Source organism: Argiope bruennichi, chromosome X1 (genome assembly GCF_947563725.1).
Source record: "Argiope bruennichi chromosome X1, qqArgBrue1.1, whole genome shotgun sequence".
Classification (NCBI taxonomy): Eukaryota; Metazoa; Arthropoda; class Arachnida; order Araneae; family Araneidae; genus Argiope; species Argiope bruennichi.
The window spans coordinates 35,775,920-35,796,934 of record NC_079162.1 but is presented as its reverse complement, the minus strand read 5'-3'; the positions used below and the strand labels follow the sequence as shown (position 1 = coordinate 35,796,934).

At 26.7% G+C, this 21,015-nt stretch overlaps 1 long non-coding RNA gene across 1 annotated transcript; it reads right to left on the bottom strand.

The window, feature by feature from the left end:
* Positions 1-989: 989 nt before the first annotated feature.
* Positions 990-19,228, bottom strand: LOC129959080 (uncharacterized). Its single transcript, XR_008783390.1, has 4 exons — positions 18,933-19,228; positions 10,500-10,554; positions 6,240-6,395; positions 990-1,200 (listed from the first exon to the last, which is right to left on the bottom strand). It is a non-coding gene; the product is annotated as an uncharacterized LOC129959080 (long non-coding RNA).
* Between the last annotated feature and the right edge of the window lie 1,787 nt (positions 19,229-21,015).

The window sequence follows — 21,015 nt, the reverse complement described above, 5'->3', positions numbered from 1 at the left end:
CATCTAGTCCATCCACCCCTTTTTGAGTTATCATGGTCACAGACAGACATAATACCAAAAATATATTTTCGATCTCAAGGAGATCTGAAAGGCAAATATTCGTCAAAATCTCGAGTTCGAATATTTTATCGTTTGTAATACTTCCTCTTTGTATATGAGAAAATAAAAAAGGGATGTATGCCAATTTATATTACGAAATATGTATTTTTTTTAAAAATCAAATATGGTACGTACCACGCTTTACAGTCACGTTATACATTCTTCTGAAGATGTTAATCGCATCTTGTAGAGTAGTGTACTTGAACATTTTATTTTAGACAACAGATGTTTAAAACACAACCAGACATGCAAATATGTTTTCTTTCACTAAAACAGGGTTTTGAAATTTCTATATAGTTAAAATTTTCTTTATTGTGTGCCAGCTAATACTTTGATTATAAAATATTCATTGATTGTGGTTTGTTGAATACTTTGTTGATAGTATATCTTTTTAAATATACATCGTGTTTTTTTTATCTTGAATATAAACTCTAGTTTAATTTTTAATTGTTCATCAGAGGGTTTAAAAGTCGTGTATATTATTTGAAATTTCAAAAGCTGTCTTTTGATGAAATTTAAAGAATATATTGTAGAAATTTATATTTTGTCTCTTGCAGGAAAAAGAAATGCAATAATCAAAGTCAAGATTTTTAACAAGCCTTGTAAGTTCAAAATATACATGCACCATGTTTAAAATACAATTATCTAAAGCAATAATTTTATTGTTTAGTGAGCATTTTAAAAATCAAATTACTGCGAAATTAATTACTTCTCTTTTTTCAATAATTATTAATAATTTAGATTAAGCTGTTGAATAGTTTATTCGTGCATGGTTTAAAATCTGTCTTGTGATTTTTTTGAGTATAAACATCTAGAGGAGTTTAAGTTTTAATATCCAAACCGTATTCTTAAAAATTTTGTTTAAAATTTACAAAATAAAAACATACACATTATTTCTAAAGAATCAGTCACATTTATTAAAATGATACGAATAAAAACTATTCACACATGTTTGCTGAATCTTATTTTTAAAATTTTATGTTAAAAAGTTAAAATCACACACGGCTGCTGTTTCTGGAAGACAATAGTCTTTCTTTCTCTCTCCCTTCTCAATCGTCGAAATTTTTCGTCATTCTTACGGTATTTCATCATTAAGTGTTCCTGTAAAGAAAATAAGAAATGAAATGTCATACGTTTTAACTTAAAAAAAACAATTTTATACTAGAGGAAAGTATTTAATATTGAATGTTATGAATAATTACAAATGGATAATCATCTATAATATTTTATTGGAAAAATTTCTCTACAAATTGCTGCGGAAAATTTTCTCTCAAAATTTAATATAGCTATGTCCCAGGCTACATTTAATTAAATCCAGCATATTAAATCACAAATAGATGCAAGGAGCACTTTTTGAGAATTATGGTTTAATAATGATGTCAAGCATTATATTTTTGACCAGCACACGACCAGTGACAGATAAATTACTAACGTGGAAGTGCTTAACAAAAATAAATACTGTTTAGTGATTAGATTTTAAAGTGATATTTAATGAAACTAATAAATTGAATGGTAGTTCAGTGACCAAATAATTTTCTAATTGCGTTGTTTGAATTGAAAATTTTAAATAAAGAAATTTTAATAAATAATTTCAATAATACGAATAAAAAATTTAGTGAAACCTGTTTATAGATTGATTAATCAGAAAATTTAATCAAAACTTATCGTGCTTATTTAATATAAAAGAAAAATAGGAGACGGAAAGAAAATTAAATGAAGCAAAGATTTTCAATTCTGTTGATTCCTTTCGAATTTTTTCGTCAATCATATTTCCTCTTCTACAAGTTTCTCATTTGTTCTAAGGGCGGCGGTGGCCTGGTGGTAAGGTCTCGGCTTCGGAACCGGAGGGTTTCAGGTTCGTGACCCGATTCCACCGAAGAACTGTCGTGTAAGGGGGTCTGTTGCACGTTAAATCCGTCATGACTAAACGTTCTCCCGCTGGTGTGGTGTGGCATGGAGAGGGGGGTTCCAGCTCAGGTGTCGTCCTCGTCATCTGACCGCGGTTCAAAATTACGAGGTCCGTCCCAAAATAGCCCTAGTGTTGCTTCTAACGGGACGTTAATATAACCAAACGAACAAAACTCATTTGCTCTAACTTATTTGGAGTAGAAGCACTAAACATCAAACATTGAAACAGTGGAAGCATCAAATAATATTACCATATTCTTTAAAACCCGACGCTACTTTAGGGGATTTTTAATTTAGAAGTATGCAATTTAGTTGCTGTTTTATAGAGACCAGAAAGAAAATTTACCTTCAATGATGAATAATTGTACGTCGATAAACGCTTCAGCTTATAACAATTACTCCTTAGAAATTATGGATTTAAGCCAAAGTTTCTTAGATTTTTTTTCATTAACTACCCCTTTATCTAATGAAAAAAATTTAGTTGAAGTTATTATTAACTATTATTGATTACAAGCATCGTGGAATCTGAAATAAGAAGGAGATGTAAAAAATTTACACAACATGTTGTTCTACGCAACTCCAATTGAGAATACAGCTGTTAATTCTAAATAATTCTATCTTGTTGTTTATATTTCTAGTATTATTTTCTTCAAAATATTTCAATTATAAACATATATTAATTCTTTGAAAAATTATATTTATATGTTATATTCTTTGAAAAGTGGAATTAATATATGCATACAAAATTTGAGGATTGTTCATGATTTGATCAAACTTGTAAAATTCAGGATATTAGGGTCATGTTTAGAACTAAGCTACTTAGAATTATTTACTTCGTTTTACAGAGAGTGTTTACACATTTTTAGAGCGATTTAGGGACCATTTAATTATTGCTTAAAAGTAAAGACTATTTGATTTAAATGTGTGATCTTGTAGTCTTTATTATGTATAATGATGATTTCTGTGATAGAAAAGCTTTTCTTAAAATTTCCAGGATTGATTTTCTATTCCTCTTCTACTGCTTTCTAGAATCCAGTAATCTTAGTGGTTTTGCACCCAGAAAAAGCTCTTTTCAACAGACCAAAGGCACAATAGTCCATAAGTGAAACGTCAGGGGACTGCAAGAATATGTAGAAAAGATATATATGCAGTATCCGTATCAGACTTTATTTTTTCAAGGGATGTTGTGGTATTAATTGAAGTATGATTCAAATCTTTGTCTTGATGAAGTTTCACTCTTTAAAATTCATTGGGATAAAGAAATAGAATTTATTCTGTAAATATCGTGCGTAAAACTTTCTCTTGTTAGTATGTTGAGTTGATTTTAACATTACCCCACTGTTCTTATTTTTTTTTTCTAAAATGAAAGTTGCGTAATAATTAATAGAATGTGTCAAAGTTTCAACAATATTTTGTATTACAATAATAATTTTTAATTATAAATGCTCAATCAAAATTTTAGCTTATCTGGAACAGAAAATCACGTTTGAAGCTGAAATACTATTCAAGTATTAACTGCGCAGAATAGTTCTCAGTGTGTGGATTTATCTTTTAATCTGACTTATGTTCTTCTTTGAGAATATTCTGAATGATGACGCGTGTTTGAGCTTACAGCAAGAATGGTTATGCTATTCAGTCAAATATTTTAGAATGGTGTTATAGTTAGAAGAATGGTGCTTCCAACAAGAGGAAGCACGCACATATTATTCTGTCGGCTAAAGAACTTATCTTGCTAAAATTCTGGCGAACACGTATTTTGAAAATAGAGTTAGCATAGAACTCCCTCACAGAACATGCTATCACTCGATCTCGCCCGCCGTATTTCCTTCCCTGTGGAATCATAAAACATAATGATTTTAGTTGAAAAACAATTGTAATAAAGGCCTTAACAGGATCCACTGAAAGAGAATTGGATCCATACGCCAAACGACAAGCCCACGGACCGTTTACGATTCAATCGGTCGGCTTTATCAATGACTTGGATAACAACGATCAACAATTCGAACATTTTCGAAAACACAATTCTACACTTGTATTTAGTAATTTTATTTATGCAATTTTGATAATTTTTAATTGTTTATGCAACAGTTATTCAAAGCATGTGAACATGTCTTTCGACATTCCATATTTTATGCATCCGACTGAAGATGTAATTCGCCCTTTATATCGGGGAATGATGATTATTGTTTTGGCTACAGATAGTGACAATTTAAATTGATAGCATGTGAAAAGCTGTAAGGATCGTATCACTGATGAATGATGTTTTTAAATGCTTCTTAAGACTGAAACTAGAGTTCTAAAATGTTTCATATCTTTAATTATTTTAAATATAAAATTTCATAATATACCACAATTATCAAATGGTGTTTAAAAATAAATTCAGCTAATACATTAATTATTTTTGATAGATTAGATCATAAAGTTTAAATGTAAATTTTTTTTGGTAATAATTTGCAATTCAGTTTCCCCCGGTCTATCATCGCAAACTGTCACCTAACATAAGAAATTTTCACACTTTTAAAAAATATTTTCTTTAATTTAACAAAGGGAACTTTCTAGTACTTTGTTTTTTTAATGGTTTTTGCATTTTTTTAGTCTTGAGCCCTCTTGGTGGTAGTGTTTTTGGGTATTTCGGAATAAGTTTATAAACTTTTGGGGTTTATATTTATTACTTAGGATGAATGCCCAAAGCTAAAAAAAGCAATTTTTTTATGCTAAAAGCGCATATGTCACAATCATTTAACATTCCAAACGCACGATAGAAATTTGAAGCAAATTAGGTAATAGTTTACACAGCTTATACCTTTCTCAATACTCGTAAGAAGTCCTCATGTATTAAGATACATACTTCCGTTTGCCAATTTCGTGTCACAAAAAACACGAGATTCGTGAAACAATAAAAATATATTTCTTATGTATTGTTTAATTTATCTATATAATATTAATATGCATCATTTAGTCTATTGTCTCTGTTATATCAAAATGTCATCTGTCAAAAACTACAAGCAGCAAAACATAAGAAATTTTGATATAGCAGCCGGTACCCTTAGCGTAAGATTTTACTGCAACACGCTAATAGTAATATTTAACAAAATTATACCATTAGCGTAACATTTTGTGATAAAATGCAACAATCATATTTTAACAGTCATATAGTCGTATACGATGCTTTTAAGAGCAGATGTAAATCACGCATACAAGCATTTTGTATGAATAAAATATTCTGGCGAATTGAGCATACGGCATTTTGATATAACAATGGACATTTATTGGTACATTTTAACGGTATTTTGATATAATAGTGACGAATGATGAATTTGAGAGAAATGGTAAATTTAGCGGCAGTATACATACTACAGTTTTAAAAGAGTTAAAAAAATGAACAGTTCTTTAATTGATAATAATAATTCAAATTTCAGAGCACAACATTAAAACTAAATAATATTGCAAATTTTGTTTTCACGTGAGAATTAAATTTGGAATTCTAAAATAATATCATCCTTTCAAATGCTGATCTCTTTTTAATCGTCATTTATAAGTAACATTTGCCAAAAGATCTAAATAATTTTACAACGAAGCAAATTCTATGGTTATTGGTGATTACTTTAAAAAAAATATTTTTCTTTTGACAATTGTTTTCGAAATTTAATTTCATTAATTTTACCAACATTTTCAGATTATTTCGTTCTATTTTTTAAAGCTTTGTATTATTCTTTGCTCAATATGTATGATAAGATAGGTATTGTTTAAAATTTCTTTTGTTAATTTTTTTGCTGTTACATTTACCTAATCGTAAATATTTGACTCACAAAATTGAATGTTAAAATTCTTTTATTTTGAAAACTTGCTCAGAAATAGGCAAATAATTTCCTCATAATTCTGAATTTTCATTAATTTGATATTGTTCAATCTTATCAAGCAATAAAAAAGAAATTCTAAGTAATGAATCCCGTATCAACAGTTTAATGCACAGGAAAACACAATACTTCGATCTAACAGTATTTTAAAACTACCTAACCCAAAGGATGAACAAGTTGGTCATCAAAGGCAGGTATAATATAATTCTTCGCTATGTTTTCCTTATAATTTATTTAAATCAATTTATCCTAATGTAGTCATCAAAAATGAGTAGAATAATTGAGCAAGAGAGTTCAGTGGAACAGCCCGACAGCAATATTGCAACGCTTGCTAAAACTTTTCTAGAAAATTGTGTTATTGGCAGAGACACTTACTGATCGATTCTCAGCAGTAGAATGTGCAAATGGATGTGCAGTAATCTCCAGTGCACATTTTGTTGCAGATATCAGAGCAGAGACCCGGCTTGGCTTCTGAGGTTGGCAGGGTCACCGATAACAGGATGAGTAATAAGAGAATGAACACCTGAAATGCTGAAAGAAGGATTAACTAGAAAAACAATCAAGTATTTCGAAAACAGGTTCTTGGAATTTTTCGTGAGTTAACACACTTTATAATTTCCAGGAAGACACAAATCATTTATCTTCTTATTTTTCACTCCCTTTTTTTTCTTCACAAAAAGGTTTCTTTTGATTTAATAAGCCCAACTAAAGCATACAAAATTACTTCTTGCAATCAATTCTGAATGAAAATAAGATTTTTTGGAAAGAGAAACATTATTAATCAAAAAATGAGAGTTAGTAGCACATTGTTTCAAAATGGATGGTTTTACTTTGTTTGATCTGCTCCAAAATAGTTGATTTCAGTTTCATTTTTTGTTTCGGAACAAGATGATTCAATTTTTGTAAAGAACATTTAGAATCAGAATCTATTCATCATTTCATAGCTGATTAATATATTAAATACCCAAATTTTTAATTTTATCATCTGCTTCCAAATTTTATAACAAGCTAAAGAATTTACTTGAAATCGATAACTCAATACTTCATTTCACTCAATTTATTTTTAATTGTTGATTTTGCAAGCTTTTTAATTTTATAATATATCAAAATTCTTTTACTTTATGGCTATAATGAAATGTGAAGTTTAAATAAATTGGTTTTCCGCAGAAGAGAAGCAAATACTCTAAGAAGTGAATCTCTCGGAAGCTTTTGACGCTGAGTTATTTTTTGTTGCAATGCCATTAGACATTAGGATTCTTTAAAACTCCCTAGGAGAAACTTTTCTCATTGTATTTTGTATTTGTGGTATAATAACTACATTTTTGCGTAAAGTCGATTTTCTAACTAACTGAACATAAACTGAATACTTCTAAAGAATAATGAACAAATTGCATTCAACAATTATGCTGTTTCTTCATTTAATAGATAATGAAGCATGATTGTGTTATTAAGTTATTGTATTCATATAATCCAGCCAAAATAAGTGAGTAATTATGAAGGTTGATCAATAAATATCAAAATATTGTGATAAAAAATTATTGTTTTATTGAAATTTATGCATTTTTTCCATACATGAAACCCAAGTTATATGCGAAATTATATCTGGCAGATATAACGATAAGTTAAAAGAAAATAGATTCTAAAATGCGGTAATGGATTTATCATCTTGACACTACATCATTTCAACGTTTTCAAGAACTGCTTGGTTTTAGAAAATTTGCTGGCGGAATCACTTTAGATTACAGTAAGAAAGCATTCTTCGTGATACCTTTGGTATGAGGCTAATTTCCTCGAATTAATTCAATGTCACGTGTGTGGGACGGGTATTCCAGCTTATAAAAGTTATGTCTCCTCCGTCGTTTGATCACATCAAATACGAGGACGAGAAGTCGCAGCTTTTGTTAGAGTGCTCTCGTACTTATAGCAAAGAATTAACCGATAGGGATTGATAAGCATTCCAAGTACCAATGATGATTCGTACCAGTTGATGGCAGGTGGGCTATCTGTGTGCGCGTATTTACGATGCGAGGTGTCCAGTTATTCATTCCTCTTCTGAGTATGTCATTGACTATATGTATCATCATTGATTCATAAATTGATACTTGATAGAAAAAGTCATTTGTTTAGTAAGTTTGTATTGTAGTCAAGTGACAATATACATTCCTACTATCATATCTCATTTTTCTTTTTGACCATAGCCATCACGTTAGAAATAAATCCATGTCAATCAGGTTTGCATAAGCTGTCAATTTTTAATGGAGCTGAAATTCAATCAATTTTAGTGGAGTTGAAACACTTCAGTACTCCCACGGGGTAAAATGCGAAACTTCTAATTCTCAGGCGATTTTTCTATAACACAGTATAGTGTTTACATGATCGCGAATTAACATAAACGTTTGGGCATAAAACTAATTTAGAACTTAGTTTTCCCCTAACGCGATTCAATAATCAAATAAAAAGCAATAAAAGTTTTTAATAGTGAAAGATGTCTGATTTGAAATTTCCTATTCGAGCTTTGATATTATGACAAATATGACCAAAGACTATTTAAATTCATTAGAATTTTATATCCATTTTCTTTATGTATATTAAGTATAGCTATTTAAAAATATTATATTTTACTGCATTAAATTTGAACTATAATTTTTTTGATGAGCTTTATTTAACTTTTTGAAAAGAAACAGTAATTATATTTTCCGTTTTTGTCAATTGATTTACATCCTTGAACTAAATTTGGCGAAACTATTTATGTGTTTGGTAAATAAATTTTAAAAGGCTTGGTTAAAAGCAAGAAATCTAAAATAACAGGTTTCTTCTTAAAAGGTTGAGATAAATACATGCACTGTAAACTGATTAGTTTTTAAAAGTGTCTCAAGGGAAGTCAAGATAATACGTAAGAAAGTTCAGAGGTTAAATATATCTCTTGTTACAAAGCGATATCGTTTAGTTGTGTATAAAAGATTTTGACATTTTTTATTTATTAAATGTTAATACGTAATGTATTTGATGAAAATTGTTTCAAGAAAGGTGCTTCTCTTCATTAAAAATATTGCCCAAGTTCTTAAAATTTTTATAAACTACCCCCTCCCTTCTATTTTCAGTAAATTTTTGAATACTTCAGTATATAAAAAAACAGACTTAAAAGGACTTAAAAGCCCTTTAGGCTTAACGTTTCTTGTAAGATTGAAATATTCTGTTTGATGATAGAGACACACACAGACGTCTTGAGGAAAAATTGTATCAGGAGTATAGCTTTTATTTTTCGTGCCTTTTTATTCCTATTCTCAATTTCTATCTTTAAAAACTTAAAAGTATAATTTATCGGTGTCCCCATCTAAACTTGGCATTCGAGGCATCTACGAACCTTTTCCCACCCCACGGGTGACATAAGAGTTTCATTGCTGTCGGTGAAATACATAAGTTTGGATCAAATCTGGATATCTGGATTAGCACCTTTGACAACAATAATGTATCAATAATATGGTAAAAGACAAATTATAAAAAATTATCATAAAATTTAAATAAAGCAAAAATGCAATGCTTTAAAGCTTCTGAGGCTTCATTAAGCTTTTGAAATATTATAAAGGTAATTAATTCTTATTAAATTCAAGAAAAGGCTGATGCATTTAAAATTATTTTTTAGTTATATATCATATTAGTATTGTTCAACAGAAATTAGGAAAAAATCAGATGTCATCATAATAAAAGTTTTTTTTGTATATTTGTCCTTAATTTGAAAAAAAAAAAAATTGTAAAAATCAGCTGATTATGTTAACCTTTTCTAAGGGCATAGAAAGTATATTTCCCAAAAAAGTCATCACTCTTTGTATGCCGTTATGTAGATTGGCAAAAGTTCTGATAAATTTTTCAATAAAACTGAATCTTAGAGGCTTCCTTTTTTCTCAAACAAAATGATAACTGAAACCTAGATGTTTCATTTTTTTTCTCAAACAAATATATGTTTTTATTTTTTATTTACTTATTAATAAACTAAATTAATTAATAAGTCAAATTAATTTATCTTGTAAGCAAAATGAATCACCTTTTTTTTAAATCTATCTCAATCCTAAAAACATTTTAATATAACATTACTAGAAAAAATGCCCATTTAAAGGGTTAATAAAAATATTTTCTTTAAAAAAAATGGCGTTTATAGGTCAAACTGATTTCTCAAGATTTTATATGATTCGATTAAATTCTTTTATTTGATCCTGAAATGGAAAAAGAATCCTTGACATCGCTTTTTATAATAAAAGAAATTTATTTACAGGTATGTGGAATTTATATTTAAAGCATCTGAGATCTACTAATTTCTATTAATACACTAAATTTAAAATACAATATGAAACAATATTTTTTTACGTTTAGGGTTTTTCTATTTAAATAAATTAATCCACTCATCAAAATAAATCTAACTATTCTAAATAACTATCAGTAAAGCAAAAATGCTTGGTTTATTAAATTACTATGAAAAGATGTAACATTACCAAGTATGCTTATCAAATATTAATTGTAGTATTTGATAAGCAAATATTACAATTAATTTGATATCAAATTGTAATTTTTTAATTTTAATTTTTTGCTCTTTTATCTTTAAAAGTCTAAGAAAAGAAAAATAGAGAAACAAATGTGTACCTGCTAAGGAAGAAAACACTGTACTTCTCTTCATGCTGTTCTGCATTGTGACTGTCTGAAAAAATATTATACAAATCATTGTTAAACATGAATAAAAAGATTCATAATTGTAAACCATAAATCCAAATAAATGCAGAATCATTACTTTCAGAAGAAATGTATTGTTTTGTTGGATGCTTTCGGGCCCCAGATTCACTTACTTAACAACTGACCCATTGTTTACCTTATTACTTTCTGATTTTTGTTTAGTTGAATAACGACGAAAAAAGAAATAACGCATAAATTTTCTCAGAAAAGGTGATCTGACTAATAGATGATGTGACGATAGATCTCTAAAACTGAATTTTAATACTTTGATAATTTCATATTAAATATTTATAAAAATGAATTAAACGTACTTCGAAAGAAAAACATTCAAATGCAAACGTTTTTCTTGACTTTAAAATGGAACAGTCGGGATCATATACGGCTAAAAATTTCTTATAGTTCCTAATGTTGGTATTGAAAACTGAACGTTTCATAAAGAGAAAGAAGGAAAATAAAAAATGTCGAGATATATATTCATTTGAGTTTTAATGGAATTAAGCAAGCAATTATTATAGGAGTTAACTCTCTAAACCAAGGAACATTCAACCTATTCGACTTTTAAATCAGTGTACAAATCAGTGTGATATTTAGTTAAAATTCAATTGTAGATGTATTTCACTTTCATATTTTAAAATATAAAAGAAGAGTGGATTAAAAAATCTGAACGAAATTCAAGAATTATGAGATAAAAATTATAATGGATATTAATTAAGAATTGATATCAGAAAAATAGCATTGAAATAAAAAGTTACATTTCACTTGTTACTACTAATCGATTTTAAATTATGTGACTTATTTTATTAAATGATAAAAAATCGCTGAATTTCTTATTTATTTAATCTTCAAAATAAATGAAATTAAGCTATATAAACTGCTTTTTTACAATTTACTGCTTTTTTACTTGCATTTTTTAGAATTATTTTTTGACTTATAATTCAGATTCTTGCAGCCTTTGTATAAAAAAATGTATAAATTCTTTTATACGAAAGTTAAACTTTTTTTATACAACTTGCATTTAAAAAATTCTAAAATTTTCTTAAATGTAAGGAAAGGTTACATGATCTCTCTTGCTTCTCCAGTTTTCTTTGCCTTTTCTATTAAAAATAACCCTTAAAGAAAACAAATAGTGCAAATATTAGCAGTCTTCTAATTTTTAATCCTTATAATATTTGATTTTCAAATTCCTTAATTTGTCGCTGATTGTATTTTTTGGAAGACAGAATCTATTCCACTAATTTGAACTATATTCAATGCTATCTGTTGAATTCTGATGAAATTCTCAAACAATTATCCTTACGATTCGAATATATATTCAAACAATAAATGAACGAATATCGATTCCTTCAATTAGATTTGATAATTTGATTTAGGTAGTATCTTTTAGTGCGATTATCTTTTAAAGTTTTGCATCGCCATCGAAATGGTGAAGTTGTAGTTAATATTGAAAACATGAATATTTTTCAGAAGAATTTATTTTCATAAAATAAATCAATTTTCATTTTAATTACTGAAATCTTTTTGCTACAAACATAGAAGGAAATTTTGTATGTCGACTGTGAGTAGTATTATAAATTTAAGATCAGGAAGTTTATATTTGTCTATATGTGAAAGCAACACCAACAATCCCACGAAAGAATAAAACTTTTGTTTTTGTTTAAAAATGCTAATGACCACAATCTGAGTAAATTTTTCCGCGTTAATTTAAATTCTACCGATATTTTTTTATTTTTGCCAAAATTTTTTTATTTATTAGAAATAATTCGGACATTTAATTAATCCAGTTTGCAAAATTAGTTTAAAGACAAAATTTTTCAAGAATATAAAAAGATCTGATATATGAACTGTATTAAATAAAACAAAATTTTGAAGCTCTTAAACTATTAGCTGTTTCAGGCATTTTTAAATTATAAAATTAATATCTGGAATTGGGAAGTTAAGCATAAAATTTCGATGACTGGTTGATTCTTTGATCGCTCCATATAACATTATATTCAAAAATTTGCGAATAAAAAATACGAATTTATATTTCACACGATTTTTAAAATTAAGAATACACCAACTCTCTATTCTCTTTTTACAATTTATGTATTCATTTTTATTGTTAATAATATGTATTTTACATATATCAAAGAAAGTTTAGAGTCTCAGAAACTATATTCAACTAATTAAAAATTTTGAAAATTTTCTTATCTGAATTTTACTTATTAACTTATTTTTCTGAAAATTGATTCCAATAATTAATTTTATATCATACTGGATTTTGCCGTGAAACTGAAAATTTCATTTAACACCAGCAATGAATTCTACTTCTGTTGAAGAAAATATACCCGAATGATGATGCCATCGACATCATTAAAACCTTTGACCTTGAACCGCTGATAAGACATTTGGCCTTCAGTCAAACTTTTGAGTACTTAAAATGTTACCCTTTGTAATACTTGAAGCAAGTCACTTCAAGAATAGGTATAAAAACATTACCTTCTCACTCTCGTGAGAATGCAACTTCATAAAAGGATCTAATCATCTTTGTGTTTAAAGATAAACTTAATATTTAAAAAAAAAAGTTAAAATTCGAAAGAGGAGTTATGTTTCTGAAAATATTTTTACTGAAGAGAGACTTGCTACGCATTACAAATGATTATGGATCTTTCTGACATCTTGAGGTTTTGATTGTTGTATTAAGGGGATTTAATTATTGTGTTCTCGATTTTACATAATGAATGGGGGTTCTTGCAGCAGTGAGATGACTGTAACTTATTTTCCTGAATAATTTTGGAATCTTTGCTTAAAACATAGCTTTATGAGCAGTTTCTAAATTTCAATTTAAGATACTGAAAGTGGAAGCGCAGTGATTGAATCATTCCATTTTATCTGACACTGTACAATATGATTTCATATTAAATATACATATTAATATATATATATATTACATATTTGAATCACTGCCAATCAGAACAATAGCATTTTCTAATTTAAGCTCAATTGTGATCGAATATGAACACATTTCTGTCCTGAGATTCATTTTAATCTTTGAAATATTTTTTTTAATTTTTAAATCATGCATTAATTATAATAATCAATAAAAGTTTTAAAAACCAGTGTCATAACATTACATTTAAAATTACGTTATATAGTTATTATATTTTTTTCTTCTTTCAAAGATTTATTTAGGCTTTCTGAAACTATTTCTCTAAAAGGAAATTCGAGAAATTATTCAGAAGTGTTTTTTTAAAATACTTTATAAGAAATTAATGAGATACGGTGAAGAAGAAAATTTTGGAAGCCACTGCATGCTCAAGGAATTTTGATTGTAGAATTGTATCAACTGAACAATTGCTTCTTCGTCAGCGTCCTGCTTACATCCAAATATTATTCACTTCCTGAACCTAAAAATGATCCAAGAAAGTTTTATGGCAAGAACTTTCTTGAATATCATAATACTTTGACACACATTTTTTTTTATTACGAATGAATCTACTTATTATCTTCCAGAAATGTATGGGTGTCGGAGGTTTATTCTTTTATTTAAAAAGAAAATTAGATACTTTATTCAGTCATATATTTGAGCGGGGATAGAATTGTTTTCCTAAATAATTATGCAGTGAAGGTCACGATATTTGTTTTGCTATCATTGTAGATTCTATACTCGATTCGGTAAATAGAACTCAGAGGAATTCATTCAATAAATAGATTCAAAGCGAAATTTAATAATGTGTTATATTTACAATTTAAATAAATATTGATATATTTAAGTATTTAAAATTCTCGATGATACATTTATAAAATAAGATGAAATTTATGAAAGATCTTTATTGATTAATGAAAGATTTCTTTTTATTCTTGTGTTTTATTTATAACATATACGAATTTTTATCCTCAAAAAACTGTTGTTGGAATAAGCAATGCATTTAAATATGCAGATAAACATGTATAAGAAAAGTATATATTTATCAAAATAACGCACATGCTACAAAAATACACGTAGAAGAACATACTATTTTAATTAAAGTGCGTTTTTTAAATTTAAAAAGCATGTACAAAAGTACACGCTTTTTAATTTATTCAGATATACACAGCAAGTTTTTGAACGTGATTACGTTCTTTACTTTTCAAATTATCTGAATAGTTTTCTTCAATGAGAACGCTCTGTACAACATACTGGTAATAATATGTTAAAATATATAAATCACTTAAAAAAAATTTTTTTTCTGTACTCTTAATATATTTCGATAAAAATTAGAAATACGAGCATATAAAATATGTATATATAAATACATATATAATATAAATATATATATAAATACATATATAATATAAATATATATATAAATACATATATAATATAAATATATATATAAATACTTATACGTATTATAAATGTATATAATTATACAAATTTTGAACCGTCGAAATTTCTGTAACCGTTTATTGTAAATTGTTCCAAATGTGTCCAAGTAAACGCTTTGTTGTTATACATTAAATATGAAATATTTATATTTAACCACGTTTTCCCACATGCATTATTATTTATTAGTAATGTTTTGATATTTCTGAAACTTTTCTAGTAAAAATTCAATTTTTATCTCAGAGCTCCGCATTGAAGTACAATATAACTAAAAATTATTTATTCTTTCAACGTTAAATATTCTGCAGAATTTTATTTCCATTTAAAATTAAACCACAGGCGTATTATTCTTATAGGAATAAATTTGAAAATATGTTTGCAATTATATCCTTTTCTTTACGCGAAGTTTAATTTTTCTTTTTTTTTTAAAGTTCAATCTTAGAATCAAAACTTTATTCGTTATCTCTTTTCCTTCACAATTTTTATTTTGTTATCTTTTATGAATACTACATGGAGTATTGTTTTAAACATTCATTTATTTCTGATGCCCACTAATACAAATGTTGTGTTTTATTTTGATCTGTTATAGTTTCATAATTTATTTGAATTTTAAATGAACTAATTTACAAAAAAATGTATAATACATTCAATTTTTTTATTAATTTATTCTTATTTTTTATTTCACTTGTACAAATTTCTGTTTCAAGCATTTGTTTATTTTTGGTATCCAATGTTTTAATTGTGGAGTTTTTACTTATTTTTGGGTTCAAATAGTTTTAAAGCAAGTAGCTTTTACATTTTATTTTTCTCTTATTGTAAGATCCTTGAACTCAAATTGAAATTGGAAATGCCCGTCGAAACATTTTGACCTTGAAGGAAAGTGAAACGAATTCTTTGAAATGTTTAGAATCCGGGTTAGGAATAAATGTCAAAGATAATATTTTCTTTTTAGTTAGCTTGAAAAAATACTTTTCATGGAAGTCTTTTACTTTTGATTAAAAAATATTAAAGACTTTTTAGATGTCATTGATAAATTATTGCAATATAAAAAATAGTACTATCGGATTGTCAAGAATAATCCTTGTCAGGATTATTTTCAACATTTTTTACTAGTTGGAAATACATTTAATATTTTCTCCGAATTCATTTTCTTTGTTGTCAACGAATGGATGCTTTAAAAAAATCACTGCTTTCTTTTTTTCATTCATATGAAGAAATTATCATTAAATTATGTAACAAACAATTATTTCACATCACTAAAAAATGAGAATAGCATTTAAATTATTACATAATAGAAACTATTGTCTTTTTGTTTAAGAAATAATATAAACTTAAGTTTTGTAAGATATTATAAGGGTTTTATTTACATTTATATGCATATTTATTTTCTCACCTCACTCGTAAGAATTAGCTGTAGACCAAAAAATATCTATCTTAGACGAGTAATCTCTTGAAAAAAAATGGATGAAATTGGAAATATATTAAATTTTTTTTCTGAATAATTTCCTCTTCAAATCAATGAATGGAATTTTTAAGAGATATATGAAATGAAGCTATCGAATTAACTAATATTTAAAAGTATTATTCTTGTAAAAAAAATCAGCATTTATAAAAAAATTATTATAACTATAAGTATTTAGATACGCAAATGGAGATCTAGTAGCTATATTTGATAGCTGAGTGTGGTTTTTTATTTCAAAAATTCTTATAGTTTTATTCAAAATGACAAACAATATTTACATTTTTTATACAATCCCATATTGCTAATATGCGAATTCATTTCAAAAAACAATATTTCCTTTTCACACAAATAATCTTTTAGGAAAAAAAAGAATTGCTGATAAATTATCAATCTTCAAATATCGGATAAATTAATATTAAAATATTTTTATTCTCGTAGAACAAAAATTGTGGAAAAATCATTTATATTCATAGGTGTGTCAAAATCAAAGTAAAAATTCAGTTTGTAACATTTACTATAACTTGCCTTTTCAATTTAAGATACTGATATGAGTTTTGTACAAAACAGTCAAGGCACTATTATAAAGTCTTTGAATATTCTTAACAGATTAATAGTATTTTCTAATAAATTCCTTAACAGATGCACAGGAATGAACAAGGTATGGGAATTTGATATTTTCTTGTTGATAAATAAACAACTGTAATTTTTAATTCGTCCGTTCGGAAGTCCAATAATGTTTGTAATTAATTCTGTTATCTATATGCACCATTCTCATTCAGTAATTCTCTAAACTTTCAAAAATATAAAAGAAACATTCGTTCATTTATTTAAAAGAAACAAATGCTCATATTATTTCTATATTTGCTTATGCTTATAAATGAAAGTAAATATTTAATATGAATATAAAATATCAATAATTCAAAGTTTCATGTCAAAGGGATTTCTGATTTCATTTGAATTAATTTTGATTTAGAACGGGTTATATATATATATTTTTATTTTATACATAATATTTATAGATTTCAACTATCAAAACATTTTTCTTTTAAAATGTTGTTAGAAATTTAAGATATATTGATGAGCCTCTCTATTTTTATAGTTAAAAAAATCTATAGTTTTATTAATTTTTAGCCCATTTATTTTAATAAAAACCCATCAAAACAAAACAACAAAACTGAAATTTTTGCATTCTTTTTGTAAACTTTTTTGTTTATTCAATAATTCCCTAATGATAAGATTATATGAAAAGTAGAATTTTTCAACTATCCTTAGACAGATTTACACAATCCAACCGTATTATGCATATTTTTTTGAAATAAAAATTTTATCCAGCTGACAAATATATGAGTATGACAGTTTGAGCTTTTTATTTTGGTGCACCTGATATTTTTTGAAAAAACACAATAATAAGAATAATAACGATGCAATTATTGTTTTATTAATTTTTGGATGTCAGGAAAATTTAAGTTAGCATTCACATTTGAGTTAAATTAGCATTCACATTCTTTTGATTTATCATTAAATGTCTACATCAACAATTGGAGGTTTATTTAAAAAACAGAACTTGGAGATGATATTTTTTTATTAGAGATTTTTTAAGTGAAATATCTCTTAGGAAGTTAGATATTTTTAAATGCTCTCTACATATTACTTACGATTCTTTTATATGCTTTTTATTTGAAACTTTTTAAACAACAAACTTTATAAAAACTTATAGAAGTTCTCTTTTTAGTTTTTCTTATTTTCATTGAAATGTAATACGGGCTTTTAAATATCTCACCTATTTTTTTAAAGTAATTAAAGAAAAGATAAATAACTGAAATAGTTTTAAGAATGAGAAAAATTAAGGAATTTTTTTAATGCCTTAAAGCTGAAGTTAGTTATTTCTGAAATGACATTTAAAAGACATGTTAAATATTAAATTTTGAATCAAATTTAAAAAAACAAACAAACTGTGATGATATTTCTTAGTTTTTTGATGCATAAAATGTTTTCGTGATAAAATTAAATTTTGAAAAATTTTAAGAACACACACAGATAAAGATTATGTATTTAGTTTCTTTTCAAATATCAAGCTTAAAAAGCTGTTTTGTAAATCTTAACCATAGCTACTAATTATTTATTGATTTCTTTCTTTTTTTTATTAAAAGCGTATTACTTAAATAAAATACGTTAACATGCGAGAGAAAATTGCAATGAATAGAAAAGTTCTATTACTAAAAATTTTGAATAAAAAAATCTTGTCAAGGCATTTATTGCCTATTAAAATTCCCCCACTTTTATAGAAATATTTAATAACGGCTTTAATTTTTAAAATAAAGAGATGCCTTACCGACATTTTCCTTAATATTGAAAAAAACTTAAATGAAAGGAATTTCTTATAAAATATTTTTTGAAAGTATTTAAAATGAACTTATTAAACAATAGCAAATATTTAAAACACATATTTAATCAAATTTTTAAACTTTTAAAATAAAAGGAAGTAGAAGGAATTATGATAAATAAAGAAGCTTTAAAAATCATGAAAACTTTTCCTTACTTGTAAAGGAAAGTCTCCCTCTTCCGAGTGTATTCCGAATAAAATATAAACGGTTATTCTATGCACTTCTCCGTAAACGGCCGCCGAATGCCCCTAAAAAGGTATAATTTGGAGCTTCAAGAAACTGAGCACTCGGCTGTTTCAACTCTTGCTTTTTGTTTCCAACAGCACACGTCAGATTTTTCTTACACAACAGGAAGAAATCCTATTGTTTAAACTGATTTTGTTGCTATAAAACCTAATAATTTCAAAGTAACAATTGACGTCCACTTTGGATCAGAATTTATTGCTTTTGCCTCCATCCCATTTCTTAATGCCCGAAAGAGGGAGAGAGAGAAAGGTTGAATTCCCCTCGTAATAAATAAAACTTCTGCCGGATCATTAGCATCCGCGACAACTAGAAAAAATATCAATAGGCCATGTTTTTCGCCATTGGCCCCAATGCCACGCCGGCCTATTGTTATTTCACCTTCACTTTGCTCTGGTGCTCGCCATGCTTACCTGCCTACTGATTATTTATATCTTCATTAATTTCAAAGGAAAGCTTCCATTTAATTCATCAGCTTATTTAGCAGCATAATTACAACTCTTGCTATTGTGACTAGACCTCTTAGATTTTGTGTTAACCGTGCTGCTGTTTTAAAACATGCATATCTTTTAATTTTAGTGGTTATTAAACAATGTCTTTGGATGCTTGACATGCTTGCGTGCCTACTGATTATTTATATCTCTTTCAATATTAATTTCAATCGAAAATTTTCATTAAATTTATCGTCTTATTTAATATCATAATATGAGTTGATGTTCTTAGATTTAGATTTAGTAGTATTTATGTTGTTTTGAAAGAGAATTTATAGCTTTTATTTTTGCTATTTATGAAACAGAACATTTTGTATAGTAGCATAGTAAAATCTGAATTTATTAGAATTAAATAAGGTTGAACTCATGTTGGGATAGAGATGCAGGATTGATTTTTCATTGTATTTCAAAGATATTTATTAAAATTGAAAAGGCAAATGGTTATAAATCTGTACAGTTTATTTAGTAACTTAATTAGCGTAGCGTGCATTTAGATTTTTTTACAAAAAACCTAAACTGCATTAATCTTATGATGTTTTTTTCATTCAAAAGATAAGAAATACCTTTTGAGTTTGACATCAGTGTTAGTATGAAATCATATTTAATGGCCTATTTATAGATTGTATTTTTAGGAGTTGTGATTTTAGAGGTAATAAAACCGTTCTTGAGCTTTTTGTATTTTTTGATTTTGATTTATTCAGTAATGTCTTTTAAATTGGAAGGCTGACTAATTCTGACCTGGCTTTTTGTTTTGATTGTAGCTTTGTTGATAATGGTCATTTCATTATTTAGGGCTTCTTTTTAATGATAACGAAGTTGGTTTTTTTAATATTTTTTTAAAGATTGATTGAAATGCTGGCATTGAATTATATTTAAAGATACAGTTATAATCGAAACGCTTAGAGAGCTAAGATTTTATGGTTAGCAAAATTGTGTATCCTACAGCTTGTTTATAAATTATAAATTTGATTTCAATATCAAAAAATTTGAAAGGAATTTATTTAAAATGTTCATTTAATACTTATAGCATTAATTTCTAATCTATTTTTAATTGTTAATAGGATGTTGTTATTAAATTCTGATTTTTATTTTAAAACAAAATTATGGTCAAATTATTAATTTAATAATGGCAAAATTATTCTAAAATGTTATCATAGCACCTTTGCATGAAATTTTTTTGTATTCATGATAGTGACAGTCTATTTAAATATGTCATGTTTTCTGGATGTTTATCTTATTACCCAAGTGAATTAGAATGTTAATTTACCATTATAAGTAGAGATACTGGGGAATTTGTTTAGTAACAAAGGTATTTTAATGATTGCTTGTTACTTAATTTTCAGCGGAAAGTAATTATTATATCAATAAGATATAATATATGATCAACAGGGTTGATCCAATATCAAAATTTGCAGCTTTTTTTTAAAGTTAGAAATTTGAACACTAAGCCTATAACTAAATTAATTTACTTTTTCAGAAACATAGTTACAATTCGCTATTTATG